Source organism: Schistocerca gregaria, chromosome 1 (genome assembly GCF_023897955.1).
Source record: "Schistocerca gregaria isolate iqSchGreg1 chromosome 1, iqSchGreg1.2, whole genome shotgun sequence".
Taxonomy (NCBI): Eukaryota; Metazoa; Arthropoda; class Insecta; order Orthoptera; family Acrididae; genus Schistocerca; species Schistocerca gregaria.
The window spans coordinates 377190118-377207084 of record NC_064920.1 but is presented as its reverse complement, the minus strand read 5'-3'; the positions used below and the strand labels follow the sequence as shown (position 1 = coordinate 377207084).

At 39.0% G+C, this 16967-nt stretch overlaps 1 protein-coding gene across 8 annotated transcripts in view; it reads left to right on the top strand.

Annotated features, from left to right (window-relative positions):
* LOC126347783 (luciferin 4-monooxygenase) overlaps positions 1–16967 on the top strand; it is a 227067-nt gene that overhangs the window by 87070 nt on the left and 123030 nt on the right. For 2 of the 8 annotated variants that reach the window (XM_050002305.1, XM_050002302.1), the window contains exon 2: positions 12774–12940. The exons of the other annotated variants lie outside the window; for them this stretch is intronic. The gene's annotated coding sequence lies outside the window, so the exon portion shown is untranslated. The remainder of the gene's footprint in view (positions 1–12773; positions 12941–16967) is intronic. 8 annotated transcript variants of the gene reach the window in all.

Below are 16967 nucleotides of genomic sequence, written 5' to 3'. Positions count from 1 at the left end.
AATTTAGCGAACCTTAGTAGAGATAGAGAGAGCTTAGAGAGCCCAAATACAAAATCTGTGTGCAGCGTCTATCATAATTAATAGCAAAAACTGACACACGTGAAAGTACACAAGAGTAGAAGCAAAAATGTTGCAGTAAATGTGAATCCACTGACTTGTGAACTGTTTGCACAATAATTGTGAATGTGTAGTTTTGAGCCACCACAAACTTCAGTATGAAATATACGTATTGCCTTAGCTACCACAAATGTGTTGTAAATGTAATCCTCCTGTGTAGCTGAGGTTGCTAATGCAAACTTGTGTGGTGGCACTCAACTCAAATGTTGGTTGTTTTGAAAATTTTTCACTGCCTGTATTTGACTGGCAAGGGAAGGAGAGGTGGTAGCATACAGCTCACAATTTGTGTGAATGTTGTGAATTAAATTTGAAAGCTCTCTTCTGTGCCTCATGAAGTGAAGGCATACGACACATTGGATGCAGATGCTGAGGTCATCAGAATTTTTGGTGTTAGTCAGAAGGAATAGACTATGTGCCAGCAACTAGTTTCAGCCTTTCCCTTCCATCTGACCTGAACAACAGAAATTCAACATTACACTGTACAAGCACTCATCACAGTTAACCACTTGTGGGCTATTGAGATACCACACAAGAAGAGTTTGGAACAGTTGGTAACAGAAGTACCGTGGACCTCTATCCATAGTAGGAACATCGCTAAGTACAAACAAATCATGTTGCTTTTGAGAAACATGCCCCTGGAATGACAGCACCACCAGGAAGAGACACGCATGCTGAAGTAACTGTGCACGAGCAAAAGCTGTCAGTTGCAAGTTGTAAGTCAGTCTGTGTCTTGCTAGGGAATTACTGTAGAATGTTTGTCATGTCTTCAAGTCGTTGAGTAAGATGGAAGCAGTGGCCAATAGATAGACTGTAGTTAGTCCTCAGTAGAAACAGATGGTGAATGGAATTGATCGTATATGAACAGAGACCACCTGTCTAGAGATGTAACTGAGTACTGCTAGTTTATAACTGTTCTTTGAATAGTACATCAAGAGAGAAGATTGGTTTTCTTCCAAATTTAGTTGAGAGAGCATTATTTGATTTGTGTTCATGGGTGTAGTCAATGCAGGACAGTTAGGCTAAAGCAGTGTCCCACAATTGCTGTAATCAGCATTACTAAAGTTGAGTAATATGTTTTACCATAATTCTGTGTTACTTTTATTGTGTGTGTAGTGCCCAAGAATGCATGCATCCATCCTACCAGGACACTTTTATTAGTATTTTTCAGTGCCCACAAAATTTTCATCAAAGGAGATGTCCACAACATAGATACACACTTGACACTTCATATCACCTCACAGGAGGGCAATGGCAAACCACTGCCACTAGGTTCTTGGTTAGATGGCTATGCAGGATGCTCCACTGTGCTCATTCCCTGAGTATGAGACTACTTTTTTTTATTTGAATTGTTAAGTTTTGATTAAATCTCCATATAACTGGGCTCATATTACTCATATGGCCAACTTTAACAAGAAATACAAAACTACTTCAGCTCGTTACAATTTACTGTGCACTCATGGCTGTTCGGGGAGTCATTCCATATGTCATTCTCACATTTTGGGGCAATAGTGCACTTGTCTCTGCTGTAAATTAAGATTTCTTTCAAACATCCCAGGAACATCTCAAATATAAGGACAATACTGTTCAGTTCACGAATCCTCTTTTTTTGAGCATATCATTGGGAGTCAGATTACCCTTGACAGAAAAGTCTAGAGGAAGGTACAGGCTGTGCTTGACCCATCTATCTTGGACCATATTAATGCATTAATTGTCACGATTTTATATCAATAGCAAAATGTGCCTGTGCCTTACCATGCATGTACCAAATTCCCTGTGTTGCTCAAGGTAAAGTCGATGATGGGTGAAATTTGAGCCTGGTTTGATGCAGAATTAATTTAAAAGGTTACATTTCAAATACGTTTGTACTTCTTAGGACAATATTTCATACCAAAATCAGTAGTAGCTCATAACCAAAGATTGGGAGCTATCTTGCACGTGGCTCATTTAATAACCCATGTTTACTGAAATATTTCTACTTCTGTTTTCATATACTTTTGCATGTACCACTTAATCGTGATCCAGCATGTATGTACAATAACAAAACTTTATTTTCATATTGGTATAATGACTATAAATAAAAAAATAATAAACCTCTGATGGTTTCCTACTGCTTGAAAATATTTTTTTAACAGATGCTATTTCAGTGACGGGCGTGCCAGGTTAAATTAGTACTGTCACCAACGACTGAATTCAGGCCCATTGCATGAAAATTCTGAAAGCAACCATATAGACACAGAGGGGAATATTATCTTTATGACATGAGTAAAATGCTTCTTGTTGTATGTTGTTAACTGCAAGGCACTGCAACTGCTTTTCACAGCAATATACTGAGCACTTTGTCAGTGCTGAGTGATGACAAATAAATTTTCTTATGAGATATTATCCTACGCCCAAAGGCATTACTGCACTGGGGCATCAAGACAGGTCTTCTGGTAGTTCTTCCAGCAATGCTTGCTCGGTCTACCAGTACAATGCATCAGAATAATTTCTTCAGTCCACACACAATATCAAAATGGATATAAAAGAGCTAGTAGCTGCGCTTCGTGTGTGAAATTGAAATAAAAAGATAATGCATCAAAGGAAGCAGTTCTGGGTATGTTCCTTCATTACTGATTGTGACATAAATGGGTTATTGCACACACTGCACAACAATTTAAGAAACTACTGTGATAAATTTTTCATTGAAGTGAGAATGTCGGTATGTTCATTCAATGAGTTATTGGAAATCTACTGAGATGAACTGAAAAAAAAGTTGGAAGGAACCATTTTTGTGACATTAATGTCTAATCAGTTGCTGTTTATTTGTTGTTTACAGTGATTTTTACAATTTTAGTTATAACTGCAATGTATACATGGAAGTGATTTTTTAGTTTTTTATTTCAAAAACAAACATTCTTTATTACAAACATTTGAAACAAAAAGTAGAAGACCCACATCATTTGTTTGCATGTCTTATTACTTAAAATACAGTAATTCTCTCACATGCAATTAATTGGACCTATTTTTTGTGACATGTGCTGTAGCAGGAGTCATAGCTGCACCGTTTTGCTCCATGAGTAGGTGTTGAAGAAAACTTCCATAAAAGAGATAGTAATGTGCTTTGTCTGAGTTGTGAAGTTCTTGTGACTGGAGTGATACACCAGGAACAGGTTGTGAGGAAACTGTTGTTGTTGTGATGATTTTCTGTCAAAAGACTTGTCTGATGCAGCTCTCCATGCTACTCTATCTTGCATGAGTCTCCTCATCTATGAATAACTACTGCAAACTATGTTTTTCTGAATCTGCTTACTATATCCAACTCTTGGTCTCCCTCTTCAATTTTTAACCTCCCAGCTTCTCTCCAATACTAAATTGGTGATCGCTTGATGTCTCAGAACATGGCACATCAATTGATCTCTTCTTTTGGTTGTGTTGTGCCACAAATTCCCTGTCTCCCCAACTCTGTTCAGTATCTTCTCATTAGTTACGTGATTGACCCATCTAATATTCAGCATTCTTTTGTAGCATCACATTTCAAAAGCTTCTATTCTCTTCTTGTCTAAACTATTCATCATCCTTCTTTCACTTCCAGACATGGCTACACTTGAAACAAATACCTTCAGAAAAGACTTCCTAACACTTAAATCTATATTTTATATTAACAAATTTCTCTTCTTCAGAAATGTTTTTCTTGCCATTGCCAATCTGCATTTTATATCCTCTCTACTTTGACCATCATCAGTTATATTGCTGCCTAAATAGCAAAACTCATCTACTATTTTAAGTGTCTCATTTCCTAATCTAATTCCCTTAGCATCACCTGTTTTAATTCCACTACATTCATTATCCTTGTTTTGCTTTTGCTGATGTTTATTTTATATTCTCATTTCAAGACACTGCCCATTGTGTTTAAATGCTCTTCCAAGTTCTTTGCTATCTATGACAGAATTATAATGTCATTGACAAACCTCAAAGTTTTTACTTCTTCCTGAATTTTAATTCCTAATTCAAATTTTTCTTTATTTTCCTTTACTGCTTGTTTAATGGACACTCAGAAATGATAATTTCCACATTTTGAAACTGGCCATTGTCGTGAAAGTGTATTGTTATAAGTAGTTTGAATGTGAGTATGAGGAGTGCATTATTGAACTGGGCTTCATTTTGACACTAATGGTTCTAACTTTAGTGTTCGTATTCTTTTCTTTCAGAATGCTTGGAAATAGGTTCAGTAGAAAGAATAAAAATTTTTGGCTTCATCCTCGTCTACTCACTGCTCATGTAATTTCCTTTGCTGTATACCTGAATTAAGCACCTTAATTAATGGGACATCATTGTCTTCTTTCTGATTTATTTTTTAATGTTTCTTAATGCAGCCATACAATGTATGGCTGTTTTTTGTATTCATGTGCATTTTCAGTTTGTTCTTGTTCTCTTATTCTGGTAACAATCCTGTGAAACATCAACTGGCTTAACATATATATTCACTCTTCCTTATGGATGCACTTGGCCCTGACTTTACGGATTTCCTGTGGTGCAGTTCATGACGAAAAGAACCCCTGAGATTCTTCCTCTGCTTCTGTAACGAATAATGAATATGTTGGGTATTAAGAAAGAGGAGGACAATGTGTGCTTGTTCTGAGAGACAGATTTACAGAATATTTTTGTTAAGTATTATCCTCTTAATTTGCAAAATACCTATGTTCATTAAAATGAAGTAAATTGAAATAAAATGTTTTTGAGAGAGACAGATTTTCTTACCTTCCAAAGTCTATTTTTTTCTAAAGATTTTCAGGATTAGTTCCCAACATGTTTTTTTTTCAGTTTGCAGTACTGAGATAAAGTCTCTCAGATTGCTGACCTCATCTGAATCTTACAAATAAAAGATTCAGTATCAAAACTTTCCACAAAGCACACATGGAGTTTGAAGGAAACCATATATGGGTGAGCAGCAGGTTGTGTGTGGTGGTTTGGGTGGTGTTCTGCTGTGGAAATGGCCATAAGCCACTGTGTCTTCAATTGGTAGTGCTGCCCACAGGCAGACCTGCTGGCAAAAACTTTTGGCAGCCAGTCTGCTAGCAGAGCTGCCACACTCTGGCAGATGCCAGCTGCGGGAGGCTCCATTGTGTGATATGCATTGCGTCTGATGTCTCTGCCAGCAGAGCTGTCATGGCATCCCAGTGTGGTAGAATGCAACCAATTTGGCTATCCTTCTATTCTTCTCAACTTCATAGGCAACTTCAATGTCACTACCAAGTTTTTTGTGAAATTAATAGGAAGTGTTAAGAAAGCTACTGTGAAGCCTTGCAATAACTGCCGCAGACTGGTAGCTGTAGTGTGGTGACATGTAGGTCAGAATAACAGACACACAGACTAATTGTGAGATAGGGCAGCTGCACTCAGCAGGTAACTACTCCAAGCAGAGGTAATAGTTGTAACGGAGAGATTCTCGTTAATGGACCGCGTGACTAGGTACTGGGCTTTTTATGCAACAAACGCATGCCAGAGGCTTACAAATGGCTCAAAATTTTGTGGCAGGAGCATTTCAGAGTCCAGCAGCACCACCACAATCATGCAGTACGGTGAAATGACTGGGCGTCGTCAGTAGCAGCGATGAGCTCAAGTCCGGGTGGGGCCACCCACTGGCAGCACTGAGCTGATTGCAGGACTTGCTCCCAGTGCTACTGGTCTACCTTATGAGCCAGCCACTATCTGGCTCCTGCTGGTTGGAAGTGGATTGCATCAGTCACCACACGCCACTATGGTGAACTCGTGTGTTTCCGAGCCACAAGAAGGAGCCATTCACCAAGTGGAATGCTGTTTAGCACACATGCAGTGCTACCAACATCACAGCCAGGGCCTAATGGGGCTGCCAGTCATCCTCAGCCTGCCGTCAACATTGCCAGGCACCTATGTGAGCATCTTTTTGACTGGCGGAAGCAGATGACAATAAGCCAGCACTGGCAAGGGTCAACAGAGTGAGTCGTGTTTGCCTCATGGAGCAGTAACACAGTTTGTAATGGAAGTTGAAAAAACACTTTACTTTTGGTCAGCAGCGCATCTACTGGGCCTCCTGGCCTGTTTTCACCATCCTCACCCCCATAAGTGCAACTCCACTCAAAAGAGTGTTGCCGGTATTTGGCACCACTTATACAACAATGTGGTAGCAATACTTGATTCTAGACCTCAGTGTAGAGATGGGTTAAAATGAGAATATTAATACATCAAGAACTTTGTTCTCGAGAACCAAAATTGAATGAATACACATTGAGAACTGAAACTGTAATGAGCACAGCAGCTTATCTCCTTTCCCCACTCCCCCCCCCCCCCCTTTCTCTCTATCTCTTTTTTTTTTTTTTAAGTGATCAATGTGTGTCTCTTTGTTATAAGAAGGATACAGGCTATACCTTCCAGATTCTAACTGCCCACTGTAGTGCCAAAAACAAAGATGAAATTCTACTGCATTATGAACTAGTGTTCAGCAAAGATACATAATAAGTCTTTTTATGTCAAGCAGTCATTGTAACTACGGTCTCCATATGTTTTCAGTGTGTTTTAATTTGGAAACTGTTGCAAAAAGTTTGCTAATTTACTGTAATCACTCCCACTTGTGACAAAGCAAGCTGGGATATTTTTACTTCCCCTCTTGTTTTGCCATTTGCCTCCTTAAACTCATTTTTTTTCATTTTTGACTAATTACTATTAACGTACGTGACTATAATTTGCATTTTCATAAAAGAAAAAGGTTGGCACTCAGTTTTAAAGGATATAACACCAGATCTAATTTTGTGCTTAGTTTTAGGTATATAATAGATATAATAGATTTTCTAATTTATTTTGACTATTCCTACCTTTCATTATAGGGTGAAATCAGTAATTGTTTACATATTGATATATGATGAGTTAAGTTTTAATTGTATTTTCTGTAAATTAAACTTCAAATGATGTGTAGTTTCAGCACCTATTATTGTGACGATATAAATAAGGGCTCAGTTTTTGGTCACGAGTTAGTCAGTCCATGGCTGAGTTTCAGACGAGAAACCTGTGTTGATTAGCACAACAACAATGCTTTGACTTAACTGTGAAATAAGTGTTACACTATTAGGCCGTGTGTTAAAACAAGGACAGCGTCTGCTCCGTATGTACCTTTGTATTCTTCAAGAGCAGTGATCTTTGTGGTTAGGTTTTTACTGCTTGTAGATGTTCAACAGTTAACTAGTGTATCAGTATGTGGATGTTTGTCTGCAAACTATTAATGAAGCTTATGGAAAGTTTAACCAACAGTGCGCTGAGTATTATAAGGGATTGTGAACAGTGAACATGAATCATGACGCACGTGCGGCCGCACGTGTGCGTCGATTCGTTGACTAGTTGACCATACACTCGATCCCCCCCCCCAGGGATAATACCTGATATATGAAGAAATATACATTTATTTTAATCTGCACATAATTGGGAACTACATTCAAATAGGAAATCCTTTTTCCATTGGAACTTAGTTTGTGTTATGAACAACACATCCATTTTAAATCTATCATTGCTTGCACTATCATTATTATCCCTATAGAAGTCACACTCAGCAATGGCAACTCGTACTTTCCACCATAACCATACCAGTCACTGACTCTGCACTGAGAAGTTTTAGAGATGGAGAGCCCCTCCATCACTGCACTGGGCATGATGATGAGCACCAAACGCTCTACTGTCACATCTACATCTACATTCACATCTATACTCTGCAAACCACTGTGAGGTGCATGGCAGATGGTATGTCCCATTGTATCAGTTATTAGGGTTTCTTCCTGTTGCTTTCATGTAGGGAGTGTGTGAAGAATGATTGTTTGAATGCATCTGTGCTCACACTAATTATTCTAATCTTATCCTCATGATCCCTTTGTGAGTGATACATAGGTGGTTTTAGTATATTCCTAGAGTAATCATTTAAAGCCAGTTCTTGAAACTTTGTCAATAGACTTTCTTGGGTTATTTTACGTTTATCTTGAAGAGTCTACCAGTTCAGTTCCTTCAGTATATCTGTGACACTCTCCTACAAATTAAACAAACTTGTGACCATTCATGATGCTCTTCTCCATATACACTCAACATCCCCTGTTAATCCTATCTGGGACAGGTCCCACACACTTGAGCAATATTCTAGAACTGGTCACACAAGTGATTTGTAAGCAACCTCCTTTGTAAACTGATGGAACTTCCACAGTATCCTACCAATAAACTTGCTTTACCCATGACTGAACCTATGTGATCATTCAGTTTCATATCCTTACAACGTGTTACAACCAGGTATTTGTATGAATTGACCAATTCCAACATTGGCTCATTGATATTATAGTCATAGGGTACTACGTTTTTCAATTTGTGGAGTGCACAATTTTACATTTTTTAATACTTAGAGCAAGTTGCCACTCTCCACACCACACTGAAATCTTATCAAGATCTGACTGTATGTATCCAGCTTCTTTCATGTAGTACTTCATTATAGGTAACTGAATTGTCTACAAAAAGCATGATTTTACTATCAGTATTATCTGAAAGGTCATTAATTCAAGTGGGAATAGCAGAGGACCCAACACACTTCCCTGGGGCACACCTGAAGTTACTTCTACATCTGACAATGACTCTCCGTCCAAGATGACATGCTAAATCCTCCCTACCAAAAAGTCCTCAATCCAGTCACAAATTACACTCGATACCCCATATGGTCGCACTTTTGACAATAAGCATAGGTGCGATACTGAGTCAAATGCATTTCAAAAACCAAAAAGTACTGCATCTATCTGGTTGCCTTGATACGGAACTTTCAGTATGTCATGTGAGAAAAATGCAAGTTGTGTTTCACATGATTGATGTTTTCAAAATCCATGCTGGTTGGCACTGAGAATGCCATTCTGTTCAAGATATCTCATTATGTTTAAGCTCATAATATGCTGCAAGTTTCCACAACACGCTGATGTCAAGGATATTGGACAGTAGTTTTGTGGATCACTTCTACTACCCTTATTGTAGACAGGTGTCACCAGTATCTTTTTTTGAGAATTGGGCACAGTTTTTTGTTTGAGGGATCTACAATAGATTACAATTAGGGTCTAACTCAGTTGCAAATTCAATATAGAATCTGAAAGGGATACCATCAGGATCTGGAGCTTTATTCAATTTTAATGATTTCAGCTGTTCCTCAATACCAACGAGACTAATTCTTCTTTCTATGTAAAGCATTTGTGTGCTAATCAAGGTGTCTCAAGATGCAGGTCTATGTTATTGTCCTATATCTGGTTGCAATCAACCACTAACATGGAATCATCAAGGAGATGGTGGGGTGGGGGGAGGATAGCAGTTTTAAAGATACTGGGGTGGGGGGAATGCTATGGCAAGTGTAATGGGTCATAAACCCTGTGACAATCTGGGCAAGAAGTAGGGTTACTGACAAATTTGCACCAATAATGACAGTTCATGAGCGGATCTTAGGAAATATTTGTAGAGAGGTGTTATCATTATAGCTGGACTCTGACAATATCTCCTGGGACTGCTGCAGCATGAGTGTAACTGTAACATGCCAAAGTAATCATGAGAGAGGTCAGTTTGGTTATCTAATTCACCACTCATTGTGTAGGGTCATCTGGGGTTTGTTTGTGATTGTGCTGGTTAGTAGACTGTACGAGCACAGCTAGCAAGGCCACTAAAGTTTGCTGTATTACAGGGGTTTGTTGATACTGTGTTACCTGTGCGCTTAGTTTAAGTATACCATAGATAGTTAATTTTCCCTAAGAAAAAGTGATTTAGGTGATTACACTTCCACCTGTGGTTGTCATCATAGTTCCCCAGATTCAGGACAAACCTCGACAAGTGTATTGAGTCAGAATTCATTATGTAAGTCTGTGGTACATGTGTATCTTGGGGCATTGTTCTGTATGACTTACGGGTAGCGCTGATGTGTTAGAGCTGCATAACACCAGGTTGGAGCTGCATATAACATCAGTAGTCTGTAATGAGGCCTGTCTAAAAAGTATCCGACCTTTGGCTAGAAAAAATATTTCGAATACCTGACAGGGCTGGGACACTAATCCCCTTCAAAGTATGCCCCTTGTGCTTACACACACTTAGCCCACCGATCCTTCCACTGCCAGAAACACCTCTGGAAGTCCTCTTTTGGAATGGTGTTCAGCTCTGTTATCGTGTTCCACATTATGTCTTCTCTACTCTCAATATGCAATCCTTTCAGCAGCGTCTTAAATTTAGGAAACAATGAGAAATCACAAGGAGCCATGTCTGGAGAGTAGGGAGGTTGGTGAATGGCTGTAATTCCATGTTTGGCCAAGAAAGTTTGGATCAAGTGGGATGAATGCACAGGAGCATTGTTGTGATGCAGTTGCCAGTTTTTTTTTTTTTTTTTTTTTTGTCATCCGCATGTCTGGTCTTTTGCTTCAAACTGCATCACGGAGTTACCAGAGAACATCTTGATAGTACTCCTTTGTCACTGTTTGTCCTTCGGTGCATATTTGTCATGCACAATTCCACGGACATCAAAGAAAACAGTCAGCATCACCTTGATTTTGCTTTGCACCTGCTCCACTTTCTTCGGCCTTGGAGACTCGGGATGCTTCCATTGCAACAACTGTCTTTTTGTTTCTGGGTCATACCTGTACACCCATGACTCATTTCCAGTTATCATGGTGCTTGAAAACCCAGGATTAGTGTTGGTGGTCTCCAGAAGGTCCAGTGCAACTTCAAAACGGAGGTCTGCTTGTTCCGGCGACAACAACTTGGCACAAATTTCACAGCCACTCGGTGCATGTTCAAATCATCATGCAAAATTGCATGTGCAGAATCTTCACTCACTCCAACCTCTTGGGCAATCTCCCACATGGTCAAGCAACAATCTGCCATGACCAAATTTTTCACACTCTCAACAACAGCTGCACTCTGAGCAGTTTGGGCCCTGCCAGAATGCTGGTCACTCTCCGCTGATGTGCAGCCATTTTCAAATCAGTTGAACCACTCTTTAATTTGTGTTGCACCCACCGCATCTTCTCCAAACACCTGCTGAATTTTATGAATTGTTATGCTTTGAGGATCACCAAGCTTTTGACAACATTTGATGCAGTATCTTTGCTCAACACATTTAGTCATCTTGAGAGAATCGGTATTCCAATGAACACTCAGCAACCGACAGGCAGCAACTAATGCACTGGAAGGCAGGGACAAAATTCATGCATGTGCATAAAGGTGTCTTCCTTTACTGTGTACAGTGGCACCGTGCTATCGTCTTTATTTTGCACAAGAAAATCTAAGGTTGGATACTTTTTAGACAGACCTCATATGTGTTATATACATGGACCTTGACAGCTTTCTATTCCATGTGCTTTGCTTGTTAAGCATAGGACACACTTGTTTGAGTATCATATGCACTTTGTTGGCAAGGTGTCGTATGTGGTCTAGCCAAGTGAGTTTCCAGTTCAGCCAGACACTGAGGTATCCCTCTTTCTCATGGAAACATATTGAGCATGTTTGTAGTGCAATTTGTCTGCAGTATTGTTGTTTATGCAGCTATTTCAGTCCACGTGCAAACAGAACTGCCTCACACTTGTTAGCATTAAACTTGATACTCCATTTCTGCAACCAGAGCTCAGCAGTTTTGAGTGGTGTCTGTAGACATAAGTTAATGTTTGATGTTTTTCAATATTGCACTAGGATGGCAGCATATCTGTGTAGATGGCAACCAACATATTATATGTTTCTGAAATATCATTAATATGGAGTTTAAACAACAGGTGCCCCAGCATGTTGCCTTGGAATAGTTCAACTTGAATGCCTTGTCATGTTAATTGCTTACCATCAGTGTCAGTGTTGAAACTACTGTTTGTGTGGAATTATTGTATGAGACACATTTGTCTGATGGGGTAACTAGCATTACTGAGTGGGTGGATGATGCCGTAGTACCAGACATAATCGGAGGCTTTTTTGATGTCCAGGAATGAAGTCCCCATTGCTTTGCTGGTGTTGTAGCCGCCTTTATGTGTTCTATTACATGGATGAGTTGTTGTGTTGTAGAAGTGAAATTGTTCTGGTCCCAAGCTCTGTTGATGCAGTGGCTAGTGAGTCATTTTAGAATCACCTTCTCAATAGTCTTACTGAGTGAGTTAATCAGGCAGGGAATTGTTATTGTTGTTGGTTGGCATTTATGTGTGTTAAATATTTTATAGCTTCAACTCCTTGAGGACACAGTTTTGAATGTCATCAGGGCCAGAAGCTTTCCTAACTGAGGAATGCTTAACAGCCAGTATTATTTCAAATACCTCCAAGACCACGAAAGCCGGGTCCAAGGGCAGTTTACCACACTGGGGTATACTGAAACCTAAATGTTCCTAGGTTCCTTAGCTGCATCTACCCCTATTTCCAGTATACTGACAAAGATTGTTGTGACATCCACAACCCCCAGCGTATGTTTTCAATTTTTTCTCTTGGATTTTGATAATTATTGTTGAAAGCCAGTGGAACATTTCTTAGGATAATTCCACACTATTATTATGAAAGTAAAGTACATTTTTAAATACATACATCTTTCAATGCAACATTGTATTTTGTACATCAAATGAACTAGGTAAGGTTCAGCAGGCACAAAGTGGATGTGATTACTAATCCAGAACTTTGGTGTCATTTCCTAGACTTGCACACGTACAAGAACTGAGAAGTGAGTCCTGAGAGGCAGAATTTGAGCAGCAAGAATGGAGAAGTGAGGATTAATAACTGAAGACTGAGGCGTGAGGTCAATTCTCCAGAACACCGAGAACTCATTGGAATCGAGAACTATCACTACAGCAGTGTCCAACTGGTCTGTTAGAATGCTGTTGCCCCATACTAGTACAATGTTCTAAGTCTGTTTGTCTACCACCTTTGTGAAGTTACTCTGTGTTTTTTATTGACTTTGTAACAGTAAACAAAAAGACCTAAATATGTCTGAAAAAGAAAAAGAAACTATCTGGTGCACATTATCAAAAAAGAAAACCACAAGAAAAGAAGGAAAATGAAAAAAAAGCTAAAGCTATGAAAGTTTCTTTTTTATGTTGGCTCCTACAATTGCTGAAAACTGTGGAAAGAGGTTATTTCTCCAAACAGAAACATTGTGGGTTTAGAATATGGCTTCCCTGCTGTCACAATGGTCTCTTCAAGCACTGAACTTTTGCTGGTGCAGATAAGAACTTATTTTAATTAATGGTTGCCACCCTGAGTTTCTTGTTTCTAAAAAATATGGATTTTATATGAAAAATTGAATTTGAGACTGCTTTCATGGCCAAATTATTAGTGTTGCTGCCTTCAATGCAGAAGGACCCAGGTTTGATTCCTGGCACTGCCTCAAATTTTTTTTCTGAGCTAGGGGGTCTGGTACAGGCCGAACGAGGAATTGCTTGAATAAAGGAGCATTGGCATCATCAGAATCATCTACTTGCAAGAAACAAGTGCAGGGATTGGTGACATGATGATCACACATGTCACAATCATAGATCACTCCTTGTATGTATGTTAGCCAATTGGAACAGCCCTAAGGCCAGTCCTTGAGTGGTATGTTTTCCTTGAATTTTATTACAAATGTCGTTCAAAAAGTTTTGCACAGCCGTCTCTATTTTTTTTTTTATTTTGTGCAGGAGGAGAATTAAATTTTTTGTGAAGATACTTGGAACATTTAGCTATACATTGAGCCTACACAATGTAGCCTCCATCAGCTTGACGCATCTGACCCAATGCTCTTTCCATGATGTGAATGCACTTTGGTAAAATTCTGGGGATTGAATTTTACACTATCGCCTGACACAGGAAATAAGGTCTTTCTCACTATCAAATGTTTTACCATGCAGGTGGGCCTTCAGACAACCAGAGGTAAAAATCAGACAGAACCAGTCCGGACTGCAGGGAGGATGAGGAACAACCCATTTTCCTCATTTTCTGCTGTGTCATAAGGGTTGTATGGGGTTTGGAATTGTCATGGTGTAGTCTGATGAGCTGACCCTGAAGCTGTGGTCTGTGGGTCTTGATGGCATGTCACAGCTTGTCCAATGACAAACAGTAATGGCCCCAGTTAATTGTGGAGCCAGGTTCCAAAAATTAAATGAAAATAACACCACACAGATCCCAGAAGAAGGAAACCATCACCTTTTGTCGTGCTCTTTGTGAAAGTCTTGGTTTCTTCATCCGAGGGGAGCCCAGATGACACCACTCCATGGATTGGGTTTTGCTCTCAGGTTCGGACAAAAAAATCATGTTTCATCCTGGATAATGACGCCATCAAAACACTATTGCCACTCTTCAGTAAAGGTCTTCATGAGACCCTCGCACACATTCTTCCTCATTATTTTCATTTCTCTTGTCAATAATCTAGTCACCCAAAGTGCACAGAATTTTCTGTACCCTAGTTACTGTACCAGTGATCCCACACTATCCAATGACAAATGTGTTATTTCAGCAATCTGTCATGTTGTCACACATCTGTCATTTTGGATGGTTTGATCAGTGGTCTCCATATTCACATGCGGTAGTCGATAGTCTACCGCATCTTGAATTGTTCAGTAGAGAGAAGTCACCTCCTTTAAATCTCTGCAACCACTGCTGGATACTGCTGCGATCCACTGTGTCCTTCCCATAAACAGGAAGCAACTTCCTGTGAATCGATGTGGCAGAGACATCGCCAGTATTGAAGAGGATCTCCATCACCGACCATTGTCGCAACTAGACATCTACTTCACAGTCAATTATGGCTCATCTGTAAATAAAAGAAAATACTTGTATATACCCACTTATAGCTAAATGTTCCAAGTATGTTCACAAAAAAATTCATTCTCCTCCTGAAAAAAATAAAAAAATTACAGACGACTGTAAAAAACTTTTTGAATTCCCTTTGTCATATAGTCATCAGATGGCTCTGTATTCAAATAAGTAAAAGTAATTGGACCTTTAAAAATGACAAAACACAGCAAAGCCTTGAATCACAACGATCCACCTCTCCATACCATAAAGCCTTGACAGAAATGGAGTTTTTTCAACTGCATTGTAAGTGGGTGTCTGTCTTGATCCTGCTAAGTACCATGTGCAAATTCCTGTTGCATAATGAGAAATGTGGATTTCCTTCTGTACCATTTGCATTATTTCGCTTTTTGAGTAATTAAGTAAATATTACAACATTTATCTTAAAATAGTCTTAACAAGAGTTCAAGTAATGACAACTAATGTCTAAGGAAAAAGGAGGGGTGGGAGCACAAAATGATAAATCTTTTGTGTGGAAAAATGTCCTCAAAGCAGCTCTGCATATAATGCAACACCTATTCAAAATTGTTCAGTTCAGGCCACTGGTCTTGCATTAGTACACTTACTAATTGAGTGTAAAGTGTGGGAAGTCTCACTGTCCTACTTTCTCTCAAATAATATGCCACAAGATGTTTGATGCAAAAACCACACTTATTATACCAAACAGTAATATGTAATGTTTTCCACACTCTGTGGGTGTTGCAAGTGAGACACACATTCACTCACTGTGGTGTTCCCAAGTTACCAGTGGCGCTTAATGAAGGGCCGAATACTCCAGGTAGTTACACCCAACAAAACTGTAACAATTCTCGATAAAGAGCACATTATACTGGACAGTCTGACCTGTTTAGTTGCAAAATGCACCACTAGATGCCACTATGAGTGACAAAAATGAGTGACAGTACTCAACCACAACTTTTTTAGAAGTCACTGTAATCATCCACATCTGACCTCAGAGTACAGATGACAGGCACTGTTTGTTACAGAGCCACAATCTGCAGCTGATTGCACCCTACTCCCTCAGTGGCTGTAGGGACAGCCTTTCAGCGTGTTAACTGAGGCCTTCAGGCCTATACACTGAGTTCACAAAGTGATCCTTTGTTAGGTTCTCTTTTGGTTATTTTAATTTACCATAACATAAACCCAACATGCAATGGGGGTTAATCTCTATTGCTTCAGTCAGTAACTGACTGCTTGAATTAGCAAGGCATCATTACCATTGCATTAGTTCTCCTACGGGTCACATCAGGAGAGCTAATTGCTGCTCAAGGTTGAACTTGTACTATTGGTTGGTTCTTTCTTTACTCATCTTACTTTCATTTGACTTTACCAATCAGTTGTACACATCAAAATTAACATTGGTAATTACGGCACAAATAGCTCTGTTCATGACCATACAACAAGAGCTAGACTCAACTTACATTTACCAAGAAAAAATAAACATAAAACTCAAAACAGCATTTTTACCAAGGAATAAAACTATACAATAAATGATCAAAAGAGATTAAAGAAACTGCAAAAATACTCTTATTTAAAAAGGCAGCTAAAAAGTACCTGTTATGCAATACATTTTATGCATTGAAGGATTACTTAGATAAAACAGAGTAGGGGTTTGATGAAAAATGTTATACAAATAAATGATAAAAATGATTATAAAACATCTAACATTCCACTTAACACCTTCACATTATGTTTCTTTCCTTATTTTCTCCTTTCTAGAAATACTTACCCCTAAGCTGTGCATAGCTCAATACTAATATCTCTTCCTCTTTCTGATCTCAACATCTCATTCATTATAGAGGGATGCTGACTCAGTTTTTCAGGATAGCAAATGGGAAGTTGTGGTACAGAAAATGGTCCAGACAGCACCAGTGTGTGTGTGTTTGTGTGTAGTGAGTGAAATGTTATGAAACAATGTGTGTATAGTGAGATATGAGTGAACAGTGTGGCATTACATTATTTAATAAGTTATTTGTAAAAAAAGTATTGTATACCAGGAGTAAATCTAATGATTGTCTCTAACTAGAAATCTGTAAATGTATGTGTATATTAATTAGCTTATT